This window comes from Pleurodeles waltl, chromosome 10 (assembly GCF_031143425.1).
Source record: "Pleurodeles waltl isolate 20211129_DDA chromosome 10, aPleWal1.hap1.20221129, whole genome shotgun sequence".
Taxonomy (NCBI): Eukaryota; Metazoa; Chordata; class Amphibia; order Caudata; family Salamandridae; genus Pleurodeles; species Pleurodeles waltl.
Window position 1 is genome coordinate 328132938 of NC_090449.1, and position 17481 is coordinate 328150418.

Here is a 17481-nt window from a genome sequence, read left to right on the forward strand (position 1 = left end):
CACGATGGTGAGGGATAGACACAGCCTCTTTAATTTCAATTTACCTGTCAGGTGAGGTGGTAAATGCAAATAATGTGATAAAGCACAGCAACTTGCTGTTTCTGCCTGGCCTCGAACCAGGGACCTTTCGCGTGTAAGGCAAACGTGATAACCACTACACTACAGAAACAGACATGCCTGCTTATTTGCTTCATGTGGCTATGCATTGGACTGGAACCACTGCACTGGAAACAGACACACCTGCTTTCTTTATGTGGCTATGCTTTGGACTGGAATGCAAGGACTAAGGGACAATATTCATGACGCTCAAAGCTGAGCCTTTCTGACAGGATCTCTTCCTTTGGAAGAAAGGAACTGGGATCACTTTCATTCCAAGAGGTGATTTCAAAACCAGCCCTGCAATTACTTTGGAGAAGCACTGTGCATTTCATGTTCCAACGAGAAGTGCTGCTCCAACACAAAAAAGCAGTTAGAAAGAAATCCCGCACTCCTTCATCATGCCGAACTGCCTCGACACCAGTAGAAAGCATGCAATGCATTCCACCATGGCATCTTACAAGAGTGGAAAGCAGAAATACTCCTGTTTAAAAACAGATCGAACCTATGAAGGCACGGGCTCGTCCGGGATTTGAACCCGGGACCTCTCACACCCAAAGCGAGAATCATACCCCTAGACCAACGAGCCTGCTGCTGCAAAAGCCTTTCAAACATCTTCTGAAGTGTCTTTGTGAAAAAGCAGGGCCACTTGGAGACTCTCCTTCTAAGCGTGCCATAGCAATTGATGTTTTGTGCCAAGGGTTTTTTTTTTGCCTCTAGCAAGGCAAGAGGTAGTCAAGAAGCCCTATGCTAGCAAGCTGAACTGTGGCGCTGATGAGAAAAGCAGACCCTTTCTGGTAGTTGTACGCCTCCGCAGGACCTGGGCCCTTGCACCGTAGACTTCCAGACCAGAAGCACTGAAGGGCCTGCCATCTCTTGCGCCTGAGCCAGAGGAGCATGCCTCTTGTATTCAAGCACACTTGCTTGCTCAGTGCTCGATCAATATGAGTGCCTCACAGGCCTGAAACACTCACCTAGGAGACGCGGGGTGGCTGAATTCCCAGAATGGCCTTCGATAGGAAAATCACCTCCTTTCCTCCCGACTCATTTCAGAATTGGGTGAAAATCGCAAGACAGTGTTCAGGGGTGTATGGGTACTGCCTACTCCTAGCTGCCTCTCTGTCTTCTTCATGTTAATTTCAAGTCACAAGGAGGGACCATTGCCATTCTGCTCCGCCCACCTAACCATGAAACCCAGGTTGAGCTTGTCTGCCTGTTGCTGTTGCAGGGGCAGTGCCTTCTCTGCCCAAAAGTGGCAGGAGAGCCTCACTTCAAACGATGGAATCAACTGCTTAAGTAGAAACCAGCATGGTAGTTACAGTGATAAGGTGCAGCTCTAACAGAAGTCGTGACTGAGATGCCCCTTCCAGAAATACATGGAATGCTGATTGAGGGCCCAGCCGGAGGGTTGGTGGATTTCTTTTTATATGCTACAGCAGCTTGCAAAGATAGTGTTGTGGGGAGCTGGCTGTGCAAGCAGAGGAAGATTTAAGGGCAGAAAATAGACCTATCAGAAGTGGGATTTGAACCCACAACTACATGAGCAAACCAGGATGCTTAGCTTAACTGAAGATCAAGCTCTCTTGAGGCTGCCGCCTTAGACCACTCGGCCATCCTGACAGCTGAGTCTGTGTTTAGGTCTGACTCCTCAGTCTGCACTTGTCGATGCTGCCGCTTGCAATGTTCCTATCAAGGTGACAGGTTTAAAGGCCCCACAATATAACATGGCCAAGAAAAAAAAAAGTAAAAAACAGAATAAGAAACCAGGCACATGCACGACTACGCAAAGATGCAGATAACTTTTTACCGGCCTGCAATAGTAATACAAGTTTTATGCAGGTCACAAGTTTTTAAAGGCCATCCCTGAGTGAGACTAAGCTTTTAGGGAGCAAACACAAAATCAGACACTGCCCATTCTCAAACCAGGGACCTTTCGCTTGTTAGGCGAACATGATAACCACTACACTACAGAAACAAGCATGAGGGCTTGACTGAAGGAGCAAAATTCCCCTCATATGTTTGCCCGATTGCCTCTATACTTGATCAGCAGTTGCTCACAAAGCGAGGAGTAAGTGTGAAAATTGCAGCGTTGTCAGCCAGAAAGCGTACACTGAGATGTACTGAAATATAACAGCTGCGGTAGAGACTAATATCTGATGCCTAAATGCCTGAAACCAGAGCGTGTGAAAGCATCACACAGAGCACACTGAAAGCAAGCAGAAAGGAAGCCAAGGCATGGTGATCCTTTTTTTCTCCTGAGGCTAAAAATATTTTGCACAACAATGCTTTGAGTGGAATGAGGAATCTTCAAGCTTTGTGTATTTTGAGTACAATTTGTGTGTTTTCTGCTAAAAAGGGTGTGTTGGGGATTTGGACCCGGACACCAACGAGCGAGGGCACAGAAGCACCACTGCTCAGACCCTGCTCCTAGGGTTGAGGGCAGAGAGTGGGCGAATACATCGCAAGGCAAGAAAATGCACATGGTTCTCTCTTCTGCAATATGACTAGAGTCATTTCCATGGTCGTCATCGAACATGACATAAAAAGCCTCTATCCTTTAGACCTTTTGGCCCATAATTACAAGAGGATGACTGAGTGAGACGCTCTGCCAAATTTGGCAGCCTCGCACTCAGTCATTTTCAAAATGCAGGGAAGCGCCGTATTTAGTAGAATACAGCGCACCCCTGTGCTTCCCTCTGCGCCAGCTCTAAATTAGCTGCCGAGCGCCAACGCAGCCATCCTTGCGCCATGGTACAAGGATGGCTGCGTTGAGGGGGAAATTGTTTTTGTTCAGGAAGGCACACCTTCCTGCACAACAGAAATCTTCAGTGGCGATATGTTCGTGCAGCACACATAGAAAGAGCAAAAATGAGGAGAAATGAAAACATTTCTGCTCGTTTCTCCACTATAACGACACCCATTGTATGGCGCTTGGATTTTGGCGCTGCCACAGATTTACAAAAACTCGTAAAACTGGAGCAGCATCAAAATGCTATGGTGTTGCAGTGGCCCACCCAGAGCAACACCCATTGCACGCCCCTTCCAGGGAAAGGGCTGCGTGTGAAGGGGCCGTATTTACAAGGTGGTGTTAAGCCACAAAACGTGGTTGAACAGCGTCTTGTAAATATGGCACAGTACATAGTGCCACCGGGGCGTCACTAAAGATGATGTGCCGGTGGCGATAGGGCCTTGTAAGTCTGGCCCTTTCTTTTCTCAAGGTGTATGTTCTTGGTGAAGGTAGGAAAGCCATTTTCGCTCTCATACCTTCCTTCCTTGGCTGGCTTGACCACAGTAGGCCCAGGCTTCAATGGAAAGGTCAAAAAGGGAGCAACTGACTGCCGTAAGGTGTATCGTCTTCTCTTGGTGAGTTGAGACCGATGCCCTTGGAGCGTAGTACCTCACGATGGTAAGGGATGAACACAGCCTCTTTAATTTCAATTTACCTGTCAGGTGAGGTGGTAAATGCAAATAATGTGATAAAGCACAGCAACTTGCTGTTTCTGCCTGGCCTCGAACCAGGGACCTTTCGCATGTAAGGCAAACATGATAACCACTACACTACAGAAACAGACATGCTTGCTTACTTGCTTCATGTGGCTATGCATTGGACTGGAACCACTACACTGGAAACAGACACACCTGCTTTCTTTATGTGGCTATGCTTTGGACTGGAATGCAAGGACTAAGGGACAATATTCATGACGCTCAAAGCTGAGCCTTTCTGACAGGATCTCTTCCTTTGGAAGAAAGGAACTGGGATCACGTTCATTCCAAGAGGTGATTTCAAAACCAGCCCTGCAATTACTTTGGAGAAGCACTGTGCATTTCATGTTCCAACGAGAAGTGCTGCTCCAACACAAAAAAGCAGTTAGAAAGAAATCCCACACTCCTTCCTCATGCCGAACTGCCTCGACACCAGTAGAAAGCATGCAATGCATTCCACCATGGCATCTTACAAGAGTGGAAAGCAGAAATACTCCTGTTTATAAACAGATCGAACCTATGAAGGCACGGGCTGGTCCGGGATTTGAACCCGGGACCTCTCACACCCAAAGCGAGAATCATACCCCTAGACCAACGAGCCTTCTGCTGCAAAAGCCTTTCAAACATCTTCTGAAGTGTCTTTGAGAAAAAGCAGGGCCACTTGGAGACTCTCCATCTAAGCGTACCATAGCAATTGATGTTTTGTGCCAAGGGGTTTTTTTTTGCCTCTAGCAAGGCAAGAGGTAGTCAAGAAGCCCTCTGCTAGCAAGCTGAACTGTGGCGCTGATGAGAAAAGCAGACCCTTTCTGGTAGTTGTACGCCTCCGCAGGACCTGGGCCCTTGCACCGTAGACTTCCAGACCAGAAGCACTGAAGGGCCTGCCATCTCTTGCGCCTGAGCCAGAGGAGCACGCCTCTTGTATTCAAGCGCACTTGCTCGCTCAGTGCGAGTGCCTCACAGGCCTGAAACACTCACCTGGGAGACGCGGGGTGGCTGAATTCCCAGAATGGCCTTCGATAGGAAAATCACCTCCTTTCCTCCCGACTCATTTCAGAATTGGGTGAAAATCGCAAGACAGTGTTCAGGGGTGCATGGGTGCTGCCTACTCCCAGCTGCCTCTCTGTCTTCTTCATGTTAATTTCAAGTCACAAGGAGGGACCATTGCCATTCTGCTCCGCCCACCTAACCAGGAAACCCAGGTTGAGCTTGTCTGCCTGTTGTTGTTGCAGGGGCAGTGCCTTCTCTGCCCAAAAGTGGCAGGAGAGCCTCACTTCAAACGATGGAATCAACTGCTTAAGTAGAAACCAGCATGGTAGTTACAGTGATAAGGTGCAGCTCTAACAGAAGTCGTGACTGAGATGCCCCTTCCAGAAATACATGGAATGCTGATTGAGGGCCCAGCCGGAGGGTTGGTGGATTTCTTTTCATATGCTACAGCAGCTTGCAAAGATAGTGTTGTGGGGAGCTGGCTGTGCAAGCAGAGGAAGATTTAAGGGCAGAAAATAGACCTATCAGAAGTGGGATTTGAACACACAACTACATGAGCAAACCAGGATGCTTAGCTTAACTGAAGATCAAGCTCTCTTGAGGCTGCCGCCTTAGACCACTCGGCCATCCTGACAGCTGAGTCTGTGTTTAGGTCTGACTCCTCAGTCTGCACTTGTCGATGCTGCCGCTTGCAATGTTCCTATCAAGGTGACAGGTTTAAAGGCCCCACAATATAACATGGCCAAGAAAAAAAAAAGTAAAAAACAGAATAAGAAACCAGGCACATGCACGACTACGCAAAGATGCAGATAACTTTTTACCGGCCTGCAATAGTAATACAAGTTTTATGCAGGTCACAAGTTTTTAAAGGCCATCCCTGAGTGAGACTAAGCTTTTAGGGAGCAGACACTGCCCATTGTTTCTGCCCAGTCTCAAACCAAGGACCTTTCGCTTGTTAGGCAAACATGATAACCACTACACTACAGAAACAAGCATGAGGGCTTGACTGAAGGAGCAAAATTCCCCTCATATGTTTGCCCGATTGCCTCTATACTTGATCAGCAGTTGCTCACAAAGCGAGGCGTAAGTGTGAAAATTGCAGCGTTGTCAGCCAGCAAGCGTACACTCAGATGTACTGAAAAGTAACAGCTGCGGGTAGAGACAAATATCTGATGCCTAAATGCCTGAAACCAGAGCCTGTGAAAGCATCACACAGAGCACACTGAAAGCAAGCAGGAAGGAAGCCAAGGCATGGTGATCCTTTTTTTCTCCTGAGGCTAAAAATATTTTGCACAACAATGCTTTGAGTGGAATGAGGAATCTTCAAGCTTTGTGTATTTTGAGAAAAATGTGTGTGTTTTCTGCTAAAAAGGGTGTGTTGGGGATTTGGACCCGGACACCAACGAGCGAGGGCACAGAAGCACCACTGCTCAGACCCTGCTCCTAGGGTTGAGGGCAGAGAGTGGGCGAATACATCGCAAGGCAAGAAAATGCACATGGTTCTCTCTTCTGCAATATGACTAGAGTCATTTCCATGGTCGTCATCGAACATGACATAAAAAGCCTCTATCCTTTAGACCTTTTGGCCCATAATTACAAGAGGATGACTGAGTGAGACGCTCTGCCAAATTTGGCAGCCTCGCACTCAGTCATTTTCAAAATGCAGGGAAGCGCCGTATTTAGTAGAATACAGCGCACCCCTGTGCTTCCCTCTGCGCCAGCTCTAAATTAGCTGCCGAGCGCCAACGCAGCCATCCTTGCGCCATGGTACAAGGATGGCTGCGTTGAGGGGGAAATTGTTTTTGTTCAGGAAGGCACACCTTCCTACACAACAGAAATCTTCAGTGGCGATATGTTCGTGCAGCACACATAGAAAGAGCAAAAATGAGGAGAAATGAAAACATTTCTGCTCGTTTCTCCACTATAACGACACCCATTGTATGGCGCTTGGATTTTGGCGCTGCCACAGATTTACAAAAACTCGTAAAACTGGAGCAGCATCAAAATGCTATGGTGTTGCAGGGGCCCACCCAGAGCAACACCCATTGCACGCCCCTTCCAGGGAAAGGGCTGCGTGTGAAGGGGCCGTATTTACAAGGTGGTGTTAAGCCACAAAACGTGGTTGAACAGCGTCTTGTAAATACGGCACAGTACATAGTGCCACCGGGGCGTCACTAAAGATGATGTGCCGGTGGCGATAGGGCCTTGTAAGTCTGGCCCTTTCTTTTCTCAAGGTGTATGTTCTTGGTGAAGGTAGGAAAGCCATTTTCGCTCTCATACCTTCCTTCCTTGGCTGGCTTGACCACAGTAGGCCCAGGCTTCAATGGAAAGGTCAAAAAGGGAGCAACTGACTGCCGTAAGGTGTATCGTCTTCTCTTGGTGAGTTGAGACCGATGCCCTTGGAGCGTAGTACCTCACGATGGTGAGGGATAGACACAGCCTCTTTAATTTCAATTTACCTGTCAGGTGAGGTGGTAAATGCAAATAATGTGATAAAGCACAGCAACTTGCTGTTTCTGCCTGGCCTCGAACCAGGGACCTTTCGCGTGTAAGGCAAACATGATAACCACTACACTACAGAAACAGACATGCTTGCTTACTTGCTTCATGTGGCTATGCATTGGACTGGAACCACTACACTGGCAACAGACACACCTGCTTTCTTTATGTGGCTATGCTTTGGACTGGAATGCAAGGACTAAGGGACAATATTCATGACGCTCAAAGCTGAGCCTTTCTGACAGGATCTCTTCCTTTGGAAGAAAGGAACTGGGATCACTTTCATTCCAAGAGGTGATTTCAAAACCAGCCCTGCAATTACTTTGGAGAAGCACTGTGCATTTCATGTTCCAACGAGAAGTGCTGCTCCAACACAAAAAAGCAGTTAGAAAGAAATCCCACACTCCTTCATCATGCCGAACTGCCTCGACACCAGTAGAAAGCATGCAATGCATTCCACCATGGCATCTTACAAGAGTGGAAAGCAGAAATACTCCTGTTTAAAAACAGATCGAACCTATGAAGGAACGGGCTCGTCCGGGATTTGAACCCGGGACCTCTCACACCCAAAGCGAGAATCATACCCCTAGACCAACGAGCCTGCTGCTGCAAAAGCCTTTCAAACATCTTCTGAAGTGTCTTTGAGAAAAAGCAGGGCCACTTGGAGACTCTCCTTCTAAGCGTGCCATAGCAATTGATGTTTTGTGCCAAGGTTTTTTTTTTTTGCCTCTAGCAAGGCAAGAGGTAGTCAAGAAGCCCTCTGCTAGCAAGCTGAACTGTGGCGCTGATGAGAAAAGCAGACCCTTTCTGGTAGTTGTACGCCTCCGCAGGACCTGGGCCCTTGCACCGTAGACTTCCAGACCAGAAGCACTGAAGGGCCTGCCATCTCTTGCGCCTGAGCCAGAGGAGCACGCCTCTTGTATTCAAGCACACTTGCTCGCTCAGTGCTCGATCAGGCTGGATCAGGCTCGATTTATATGAGTGCCTCACAGGCCTGAAACACTCACCTGGGAGACGCGGGGTGGCTGAATTCCCAGAATGGCCTTCGATAGGAAAATCACCTCCTTTCCTCCCGACTCATTTCAGAATTGGGTGAAAATCGCAAGACAGTGTTCAGGGGTGCATGGGTACTGCCTACTCCCAGCTGCCTCTCTGTCTTCTTCATGTTAATTTCAAGTCACAAGGAGGGACCATTGCCATTCTGCTCCGCCCACCTAACCAGGAAACCCAGGTTGAGCTTGTCTGCCTGTTGTTGTTGCAGGGGCAGTGCCTTCTCTGCCCAAAAGTGGCAGGAGAGCCTCACTTCAAACGATGGAATCAACTGCTTAAGTAGAAACCAGCATGGTAGTTACAGTGATAAGGTGCAGCTCTAACAGAAGTCGTGACTGAGATGCCCCTTCCAGAAATACATGGAATGCTGATTGAGGGCCCAGCCGGAGGGTTGGTGGATTTCTTTTCATATGCTACAGCAGCTTGCAAAGATAGTGTTGTGGGGAGCTGGCTGTGCAAGCAGAGGAAGATTTAAGGGCAGAAAATAGACCTATCAGAAGTGGGATTTGAACCCACAACTACATTAGCAAACCAGGATGCTTAGCTTAACTGAAGATCAAGCTCTCTTGAGGCTGCCGCCTTAGACCACTCGGCCATCCTGACAGCTGAATCTGTGTTTAGGTCTGACTCCTCAGTCTGCACTTGTCGATGCTGCCGCTTGCAATGTTCCTATCAAGGTGACAGGTTTAAAGGCCCCACAATATAACATGGCCAAGAAAAAAAAAAGTAAAAAACAGAATAAGAAACCAGGCACATGCACGACTATGCAAAGATGCAGATAACTTTTTACCGGCCTGCAATAGTAATACAAGTTTTATGCAGGTCACAAGTTTTTAAAGGCCATCCCTGAGTGAGACTAAGCTTTTAGGGAGCAAACACAAAAGCAGACACTGCCCATTCTCAAACCAGGGACCTTTCGCTTGTTAGGCGAACATGATAACCACTACACTACAGAAACAAGCATGAGGGCTTGACTGAAGGAGCAAAATTCCCCTGATATGTTTGCCCGATTGCCTCTATACTTGATCAGCAGTTGCTCACAAAGCGAGGAGTAAGTGTGAAAATTGCAGCGTTGTCAGCCAGCAAGCGTACACTCAGATGTACTGAAAAGTAACAGCTGCGGGTAGAGACAAATATCTGATGCCTAAATGCCTGAAACCAGAGCCTGTAAAAGCATCACACAGAGCACACTGAAAGCAAGCAGGAAGGAAGCCAAGGCATGGTGATCCTTTTTTTCTCCTGAGGCTAAAAATATTTTGCACAACAATGCTTTGAGTGGAATGAGGAATCTTCAAGCTTTGTGTATTTTGAGTAAAATTTGTGTGTTTTCTGCTAAAAAGGGTGTGTTGGGGATTTGGACCCGGACACCAACGAGCGAGGGCACAGAAGCACCACTGCTCAGACCCTGCTCCTAGGGTTGAGGGCAGAGAGTGGGCAAATACATCGCAAGGCAAAAAAATGCACATGGTTCTCTCTTCTGCAATATGACTAGAGTCATTTCCATGGTCGTCATCGAACATGACATAAAAAGCCTCTATCCTTTAGACCTTTTGGCCCATAATTACAAGAGGATGACTGAGTGAGACCCTCTGCCAAATTTGGCAGCCTCGCACTCAGTCATTTTCAAAATGCAGGGAAGCGCCGTATTTAGTAGAATACAGCGCACCCCTGTGCTTCCCTCTGCGCCAGCTCTAAATTAGCTGCCGAGCGCCAACGCAGCCATCCTTGCGCCATGGTACAAGGATGGCTGCGTTGAGGGGGAAATTGTTTTTGTTCAGGAAGGCACACCTTCCTGCACAACAGAAATCTTCAGTGGCGATATGTTCATGCAGCACACATAGAAAGAGCAAAAATGAGGAGAAATGAAAACATTTCTGCTCGTTTCTCCACTATAACGACACCCATTGTATGGCGCTTGGATTTTGGCGCTGCCACAGATTTACAAAAACTCGTAAAACTGGAGCAGCATCAAAATGCTATGGTGTTGCAGTGGCCCACCCAGAGCAACACCCATTGCACGCCCCTTCCAGGGAAAGGGCTGCGTGTGAAGGGGCCGTATTTACAAGGTGGTGTTAAGCCACAAAACGTGGTTGAACAGCGTCTTGTAAATACGGCACAGTACATAGTGCCACCGGGGCGTCACTAAAGATGATGTGCCAGTGGCGATAGGGCCTTGTAAGTCTGGCCCTTTCTTTTCTCAAGGTGTATGTTCTTGGTGAAGGTAGGAAATCCATTTTCGCTCTCATACCTTCCTTCCTTGGCTGGCTTGACCACAGTAGGCCCAGGCTTCAATGGAAAGGTCAAAAAGGGAGCAACTGACTGCCGTAAGGTGTATCGTCTTCTCTTGGTGAGTTGAGACCGATGCCCTTGGAGCGTAGTACCTCACGATGGTGAGGGATAGACACAGCCTCTTTAATTTCAATTTACCTGTCAGGTGAGGTGGTAAATGCAAATAATGTGATAAAGCACAGCAACTTGCTGTTTCTGCCTGGCCTCGAACCAGGGACCTTTCGCGTGTAAGGCAAACATGATAACCACTACACTACAGAAACAGACATGTTTGCTTATTTGCTTCATGTGGCTATGCATTGGACTGGAACCACTACACTGGAAACAGACACACCTGCTTTCTTTATGTGGCTATGCTTTGGACTGGAATGCAAGGACTAAGGGACAATATTTATGACGCTCAAAGCTGAGCCTTTCTGACAGGATCTCTTCCTTTGGAAGAAAGGAACTGGGATCACTTTCATTCCAAGAGGTGATTTCAAAACCAGCCCTGCAATTACTTTGGAGAAGCACTGTGCATTTCATGTTCCAACGAGAAGTGCTGCTCCAACACAAAAAAGCAGTTAGAAAGAAATCCCACACTCCTTCCTCATGCCGAACTGCCTCGACACCAGTAGAAAGCATGCAATGCATTCCACCATGGCATCTTACAAGAGTGGAAAGCAGAAATACTCCTGTTTATAAACAGATCAAACCTATGAAGGCACGGGCTCGTCCGGGATTTGAACACGGGACCTCTCACACCCAAAGCGAGAATCATACCCCTAGACCAACGAGCCTTCTGCTGCAAAAGCCTTTCAAACATCTTCTGAAGTGTCTTTGAGAAAAAGCAGGGCCACTTGGAGATTCTCCTTCTAAGCGTGCCATAGCAATTGATGTTTTGTGCCAAGGGTTTTTTTTTTTGCCTCTAGCAAGGCAAGAGGTAGTCAAGAAGCCCTCTGCTAGCAAGCTGAACTGTGGCGCTGATGAGAAAATCAGACCCTTTCTGGTAGTTGTACGCTTCCGCAGGACCTGGGCCCTTGCACCGTAGACTTCCAGACCAGAAGCACTGAAGGGCCTGCCATCTCTTGCGCCTGAGCCAGAGGAGCACGCCTCTTGTATTCAAGCACACTTGCTTGCTCAGTGCTCGATCAATATGAGTGCCTCACAGGCCTGAAACACTCACCTGGGAGACGCGGGGTGGCTGAATTCCCAGAATGGCCTTCGATAGGAAAATCACCTCCTTTCCTCCCGACTCATTTCAGAATTGGGTGAAAATCGCAAGACAGTGTTCAGGGGTGCATGGGTACTGCCTACTCCCAGCTGCCTCTCTGTCTTCTTCATGTTAATTTCAAGTCACAAGGAGGGACCATTGCCATTCTGCTCCGCCCACCTAACCAGGAAACCCAGGTTGAGCTTGTCTGCCTGTTGTTGTTGCAGGGGCAGTGCCTTCTCTGCCCAAAAGTGGCAGGAGAGCCTCACTTCAAACGATGGAATCAACTGCTTAAGTAGAAACCAGCATGGTAGTTACAGTGATAAGGTGCAGCTCTAACAGAAGTCGTGACTGAGATGCCCCTTCCAGAAATACATGGAATGCTGATTGAGGGCCCAGCCGGAGGGTTGGTGGATTTCTTTTCATATGCTACAGCAGCTTGCAAAGATAGTGTTGTGGGGAGCTGGCTGTGCAAGCAGAGGAAGATTTAAGGGCAGAAAATAGACCTATCAGAAGTGGGATTTGAACCCACAACTACATGAGCAAACCAGGATGCTTAGCTTAACTGAAGATCAAGCTCTCTTGAGGCTGCCGCCTTAGACCACTCGGCCATCCTGACAGCTGAGTCTGTGTTTAGGTCTGACTCCTCAGTCTGCACTTGTCGATGCTGCCGCTTGCAATGTTCCTATCAAGGTGACAGGTTTAAAGGCCCCACAATATAACATGGCCAAGAAAAAAAAATAATAAAAAACAGAATAAGAAACCAGGCACATGCACGACTACGCAAAGATGCAGATAACTTTTTACCGGCCTCAATAGTAATACAAGTTTTATGCAGGTCACAAGTTTTTAAAGGCCATCCCTGAGTGAGACTAAGCTTTTAGGGAGCAAACACAAAAGCAGACACTGCCCATTGTTTCTGCCCAGTCTCAAACCAGGGACCTTTCACTTGTTAGGCGAACATGATAACCACTACACTACAGAAACAAGCATGAGGGCTTGACTGAAGGAGCAAAATTCCCCTCATATGTTTGCCCGATTGCCTCTATACTTGATCAGCAGTTGCTCACAAAGCGAGGAGTAAGTGTGAGAATTGCAGCGTTGTCAGCCAGCAAGCGTACACTCAGATGTACTGAAAAGTAACAGCTGCGGGTAGAGACAAATATCTGATGCCTAAATGCCTGAAACCAGAGCCTGTGAAAGCATCACACAGAGCACACTGAAAGCAAGCAGGAAGGAAGCCAAGGCATGGTGATCCTTTTTTTCTCCTGAAGCTAAAAATATTTTGCACAACAATGCTTTGAGTGGAATGAGGAATCTTCAAGCTTTGTGTATTTTGAGTAAAATTTGTGTTTTTTCTGCTAAAAAGGGTGTGTTGGGGATTTGGACCCGGACACCAACGAGCGAGGGCACAGAAGCACCACTGCTCAGACCCTGCTCCTAGGATTGAGGGCAGAGAGTGGGCGAATACATCGCAAGGCAAGAAAATGCACATGGTTCTCTCTTCTGCAATATGACTAGAGTCATTTCCATGGTCGTCATCGAACATGACATAAAAAGCCTCTATCCTTTAGACCTTTTGGCCCATAATTACAAGAGGATGACTGAGTGAGACGCTCTGCCAAATTTGGCAGCCTCGCACTCAGTCATTTTCAAAATGCAGGGAAGCGCCGTATTTAGTAGAATACAGCGCACCCCTGTGCTTCCCTCTGCGCCAGCTCTAAATTAGCTGCCGAGCGCCAACGCAGCCATCCTTGCGCCATGGTACAAGGATGGCTGCGTTGTGGGGTAAATTGTTTTTGGTCAGGAAGGCACACCTTCCTGCACAACAGAAATCTTCAGTGGCGATATGTTCGTGCAGCACACATAGAAAGAGCAAAAATGAGGAGAAATGAAAACATTTCTGCTCGTTTCTCCACTATAACGACACCCATTGTATGGCGCTTGGATTTTGGTGCTGCCACAGATTTACAAAAACTCGTAAAACTGGAGCAGCATCAAAATGCTATGGTGTTGCAGTGGCCCACCCAGAGCAACACCCATTGCACGCCCCTTCCAGGGAAAGGGCTGCGTGTGAAGGGGCCGTATTTACAAGGTGGTGTTAAGCCACAAAATGTGGTTGAACAGCGTCTTGTAAATACGGCACAGTACATAGTGCTACCGGGGCGTCACTAAAGATGATGTGCCGGTGGCGATAGGGCCTTGTAAGTCTGGCCCTTTCTTTTCTCAAGATGTATGTTCTTGGTGAAGGTAGGAAAGCCATTTTCGCTCTCATACCTTCCTTCCTTGGCTGGCTTGACCACAGTAGGCCCAGGCTTCAATGGAAAGGTCAAAAAGGGAGCAACTGACTGCCGTAAGGTGTATCGTCTTCTCTTGGTGAGTTAAGACTGATGCCCTTGGAGAGTAGTACCTCATGATGGTGAGGGATAGACACAGCCTCTTTAATTTCAATTTACCTGTCAGGTGAGGTGGTAAATGCAAATAATGTGATAAAGCACATCAACTTGCTGTTTCTGCCTGGCCTCGAACCAGGGACCTTTCGCGTGAAAGGCAAACATGATAACCACTACACTACAGAAACAGACATGCTTGCTTACTTGCTTCATGTGGCTATGCATTGGACTGGAACCACTACACTGGAAACAGACACACCTGCTTTCTTTATGTGGCTATGCTTTGGACTGGAATGCAAGGACTAAGGGACAATATTCATGACGCTCAAAGCTGAGCCTTTCTGACAGGATCTCTTCCTTTGGAAGAAAGGAACTGGGATCACTTTCATTCCAAGAGGTGATTTCAAAACCAGCCCTGCAATTACTTTGGAGAAGCACTGTGCATTTCATGTTCCAACGAGAAGTGCTGCTCCAACACAAAAAAGCAGTTAGAAAGAAATCCCACACTTCTTCATCATGCCGAACTGCCTCGACACCAGTAGAAAGCATGCAATGCATTCCACCATGGCATCTTACAAGAGTGGAAAGCAGAAATACTCCTGTTTATAAACAGATCGAATCTATGAAGGGACGGGCTCGTCCGGGATTTGAACCCGGGACCTCTCACACCCAAAGCGAGAATCATACCCCTAGACCAACGAGCCTTCTGCTGCAAAATCCTTTCAAACATCTTCTGAAGTGTCTTTGAGAAAAAGCAGGGCCACTTGGAGACTCTCCTTCTAAGCGTGCCATAGCAATTGATGTTTTGTGCCAAGGTTTTTTTTTTTGCCTCTAGCAAGGCAAGAGGTAGTCAAGAAGCCCTCTGCTAGCAAGCTGAACTGTGGCGCTGATGAGAAAAGCAGACCCTTTCTGGTAGTTGTACGCCTCCGCAGGACCTGGGCCCTTGCACCGTAGACTTCCAGACCAGAAGCACTGAAGGGCCTGCCATCGCTTGCGCCTGAGCCAGAGGAGCACGCCTCTTGTATTCAAGCACACTTGCTTGCTCAGTGCTCGATCAATATGAGTGCCTCACAGGCCTGAAACACTCACCTGGGAGACGCGGGGTGGCTGAATTCCCAGAATGGCCTTCGATAGGAAAATCACCTCCTTTCCTCCCGACTCATTTCAGAATTGGGTGAAAATCGCAAGACAGTGTTCAGGGGTGCATGGGTACTGCCTACTCCCAGCTGCCTCTCTGTCTTCTTCATGTTAATTTCAAGTCACAAGGAGGGACCATTGCCATTCTGCTCAGCCCACCTAACCAGGAAACCCAGGTTGAGCTTGTCTGCCTGTTGTTGTTGCAGGGGCAGTGCCTTCTCTGCCCAAAAGTGGCAGGAGAGCCTCACTTCAAACGATGGAATCAACTGCTTAAGTAGAAACCAGCATGGTAGTTACAGTGATAAGGTGCAGCTCTAACAGAAGTCGTGACTGAGATGCCCCTTCCAGAAATACATGGAATGCTGATTGAGGGCCCAGCCGGAGGGTTGGTGGATTTCTTTTCATATGCTACAGCAGCTTGCAAAGATAGTGTTGTGGGGAGCTGGCTGTGCAAGCAGAGGAAGATTTAAGGGCAGAAAATAGACCTATCAGAAGTGGGATTTGAACCCACAACTACATGAGCAAACCAGGATGCTTAGCTTAACTGAAGATCAAGCTCTCTTGAGGCTGCCGCCTTAGACCACTCGGCCATCCTGACAGCTGAGTCTGTGTTTAGGTCTGACTCCTCAGTCTGCACTTGTCGATGCTGCCGCTTGCAATGTTCCTATCAAGGTGACAGGTTTAAAGGCCCCACAATATAACATGGCCAAGAAAAAAAAAAGTAAATAACAGAATAAGAAACCAGGCACATGCACGACTATGCAAAGATGCAGATAATTTTTTACCGGCCTGCAATAGTAATACAAGTTTTATGCAGGTCACAAGTTTTTAAAGGCCATCCCTGAGTGAGACTAAGCTTTTAGGGAGCAAACACAAAAGCAGACACTGCCCATTGTTTCTGCCCAGTCTCAAACCAGGGACCTCTCGCTTGTTAGGCGAACATGATAACCACTACACTACAGAAACAAGCATGAGGGCTTGACTGAAGGAGCAAAATTCCCCTCATATGTTTGCCCGATTGCCTCTATACTTGATCAGCAGTTGCTCACAAAGCGAGGAGTAAGTGTGAAAATTGCAGCGTTGTCAGCCAGCAAGCGTATACTCAGATGTACTGAAAAGTAACAGCTGCGGGTAGAGACAAATATCTGATGCCTAAATGCCTGAAACCAGAGCCTGTGAAAGCATCACACAGAGCACACTGAAAGCAAGCAGGAAGGAAGCCAAGGCATGGTGATCCTTTTTTTCTCCTGAGGCTAAAAATATTGTGCACAACAATGCTTTGAGTGGAATGAGGAATCTTCAAGCTTTGTGTATTTTGAGTAAAATTTGTGTGTTTTCTGCTAAAAAGGGTGTGTTGGGGATTTGGACCCGGACACCAACGAGCGAGGGCACAGAAGCACCACTGCTCAGACCCTGCTCCTAGGGTTGAGGGCAGAGAGTGGGCGAATACATCGCAAGGCAAGAAAATGCACATGGTTCTCTCTTCTGCAATATGACTAGAGTCATTTCCATGGTCGTCATCGAACATGACATAAAAAGCCTCTATCCTTTAGACGTTTTGGCCCATAATTACAAGAGGATGACTGAGTGAGACGCTCTGCCAAATTTGGCAGCCTCGCACTCAGTCATTTTCAAAATGCAGAGAAGCGCCATATTTAGTAGAATACAGCGCACCCCTGTGCTTCCCTCTGCGCCAGCTCTAAATTAGCTGCCGAGCGCCAACGCAGCCATCCTTGCGCCATGGTACAAGGATGGCTGCGTTGAGGGGGAAATTGTTTTTGTTCAGGAAGGCACACCTTCCTGCACAACAGAAATATTCAGTGGCGATATGTTCGTGCAGCACACATAGAAAGAGCAAAAATGAGGAGAAATGAAAACATTTCTGCTCGTTTCTCCACTATAACGACACCCATTGTATGGCGCTTGGATTTTGGCGCTGCCACAGATTTACAAAAACTCGTAAAACTGGAGCAGCATCAAAATGCTATGGTGTTGCAGTGGCCCACCCAGAGCAACACCCATTGCACGCCCCTTCCAGGGAACGGGCTGCGTGTGAAGGGGCCGTATTTACAAGGTGGTGTTAAGCCACAAAACGTGGTTGAACGGCGTCTTGTAAATACGGCACAGTACATAGTGCCACCGGGGCGTCACTAAAGATGATGTGCCGGTGGCGATAGGGCCTTGTAAGTCTGGCCGTTTCTTTGCTCAAGGTGTATGTTCTTGGTGAAGGTAGGAAAGCCATTTTCGCTCTCATACCCTCCTTCCTTGGCTGGCTTGACCACAGTAGGCCCAGGCTTCAATGGAAAGGTCAAAAAGGGAGCAACTGACTGCCGTAAGGTGTATCGTCTTCTCTTG

General features: G+C 47.7%; 8 non-coding genes across 8 annotated transcripts; all 8 read right to left on the minus strand.

Moving 5' to 3' along the window:
* Positions 1–96: 96 nt before the first annotated feature.
* Positions 97–169, minus strand: TRNAV-UAC (transfer RNA valine (anticodon UAC)). Its single transcript has one exon. It is a non-coding gene; the product is annotated as a tRNA-Val (tRNA).
* A 444-nt stretch (positions 170–613) lies between these two features.
* On the minus strand, positions 614–685 carry TRNAP-UGG (transfer RNA proline (anticodon UGG)). Its single transcript has one exon. It is a non-coding gene; the product is annotated as a tRNA-Pro (tRNA).
* A 2906-nt stretch (positions 686–3591) lies between these two features.
* TRNAV-UAC (transfer RNA valine (anticodon UAC)) lies at positions 3592–3664 on the minus strand. The gene has a single exon. It is a non-coding gene; the product is annotated as a tRNA-Val (tRNA).
* A 3413-nt stretch (positions 3665–7077) lies between these two features.
* TRNAV-UAC (transfer RNA valine (anticodon UAC)) lies at positions 7078–7150 on the minus strand. The gene has a single exon. It is a non-coding gene; the product is annotated as a tRNA-Val (tRNA).
* Positions 7151–7594: 444 nt separating this feature from the next.
* TRNAP-UGG (transfer RNA proline (anticodon UGG)) lies at positions 7595–7666 on the minus strand. Its single transcript has one exon. It is a non-coding gene; the product is annotated as a tRNA-Pro (tRNA).
* A 2928-nt stretch (positions 7667–10594) lies between these two features.
* Positions 10595–10667, minus strand: TRNAV-UAC (transfer RNA valine (anticodon UAC)). Its single transcript has one exon. It is a non-coding gene; the product is annotated as a tRNA-Val (tRNA).
* A 3437-nt stretch (positions 10668–14104) lies between these two features.
* Positions 14105–14177, minus strand: TRNAE-UUC (transfer RNA glutamic acid (anticodon UUC)). Its single transcript has one exon. It is a non-coding gene; the product is annotated as a tRNA-Glu (tRNA).
* Positions 14178–14621: 444 nt separating this feature from the next.
* TRNAP-UGG (transfer RNA proline (anticodon UGG)) lies at positions 14622–14693 on the minus strand. Its single transcript has one exon. It is a non-coding gene; the product is annotated as a tRNA-Pro (tRNA).
* Positions 14694–17481: the final 2788 nt, after the last annotated feature.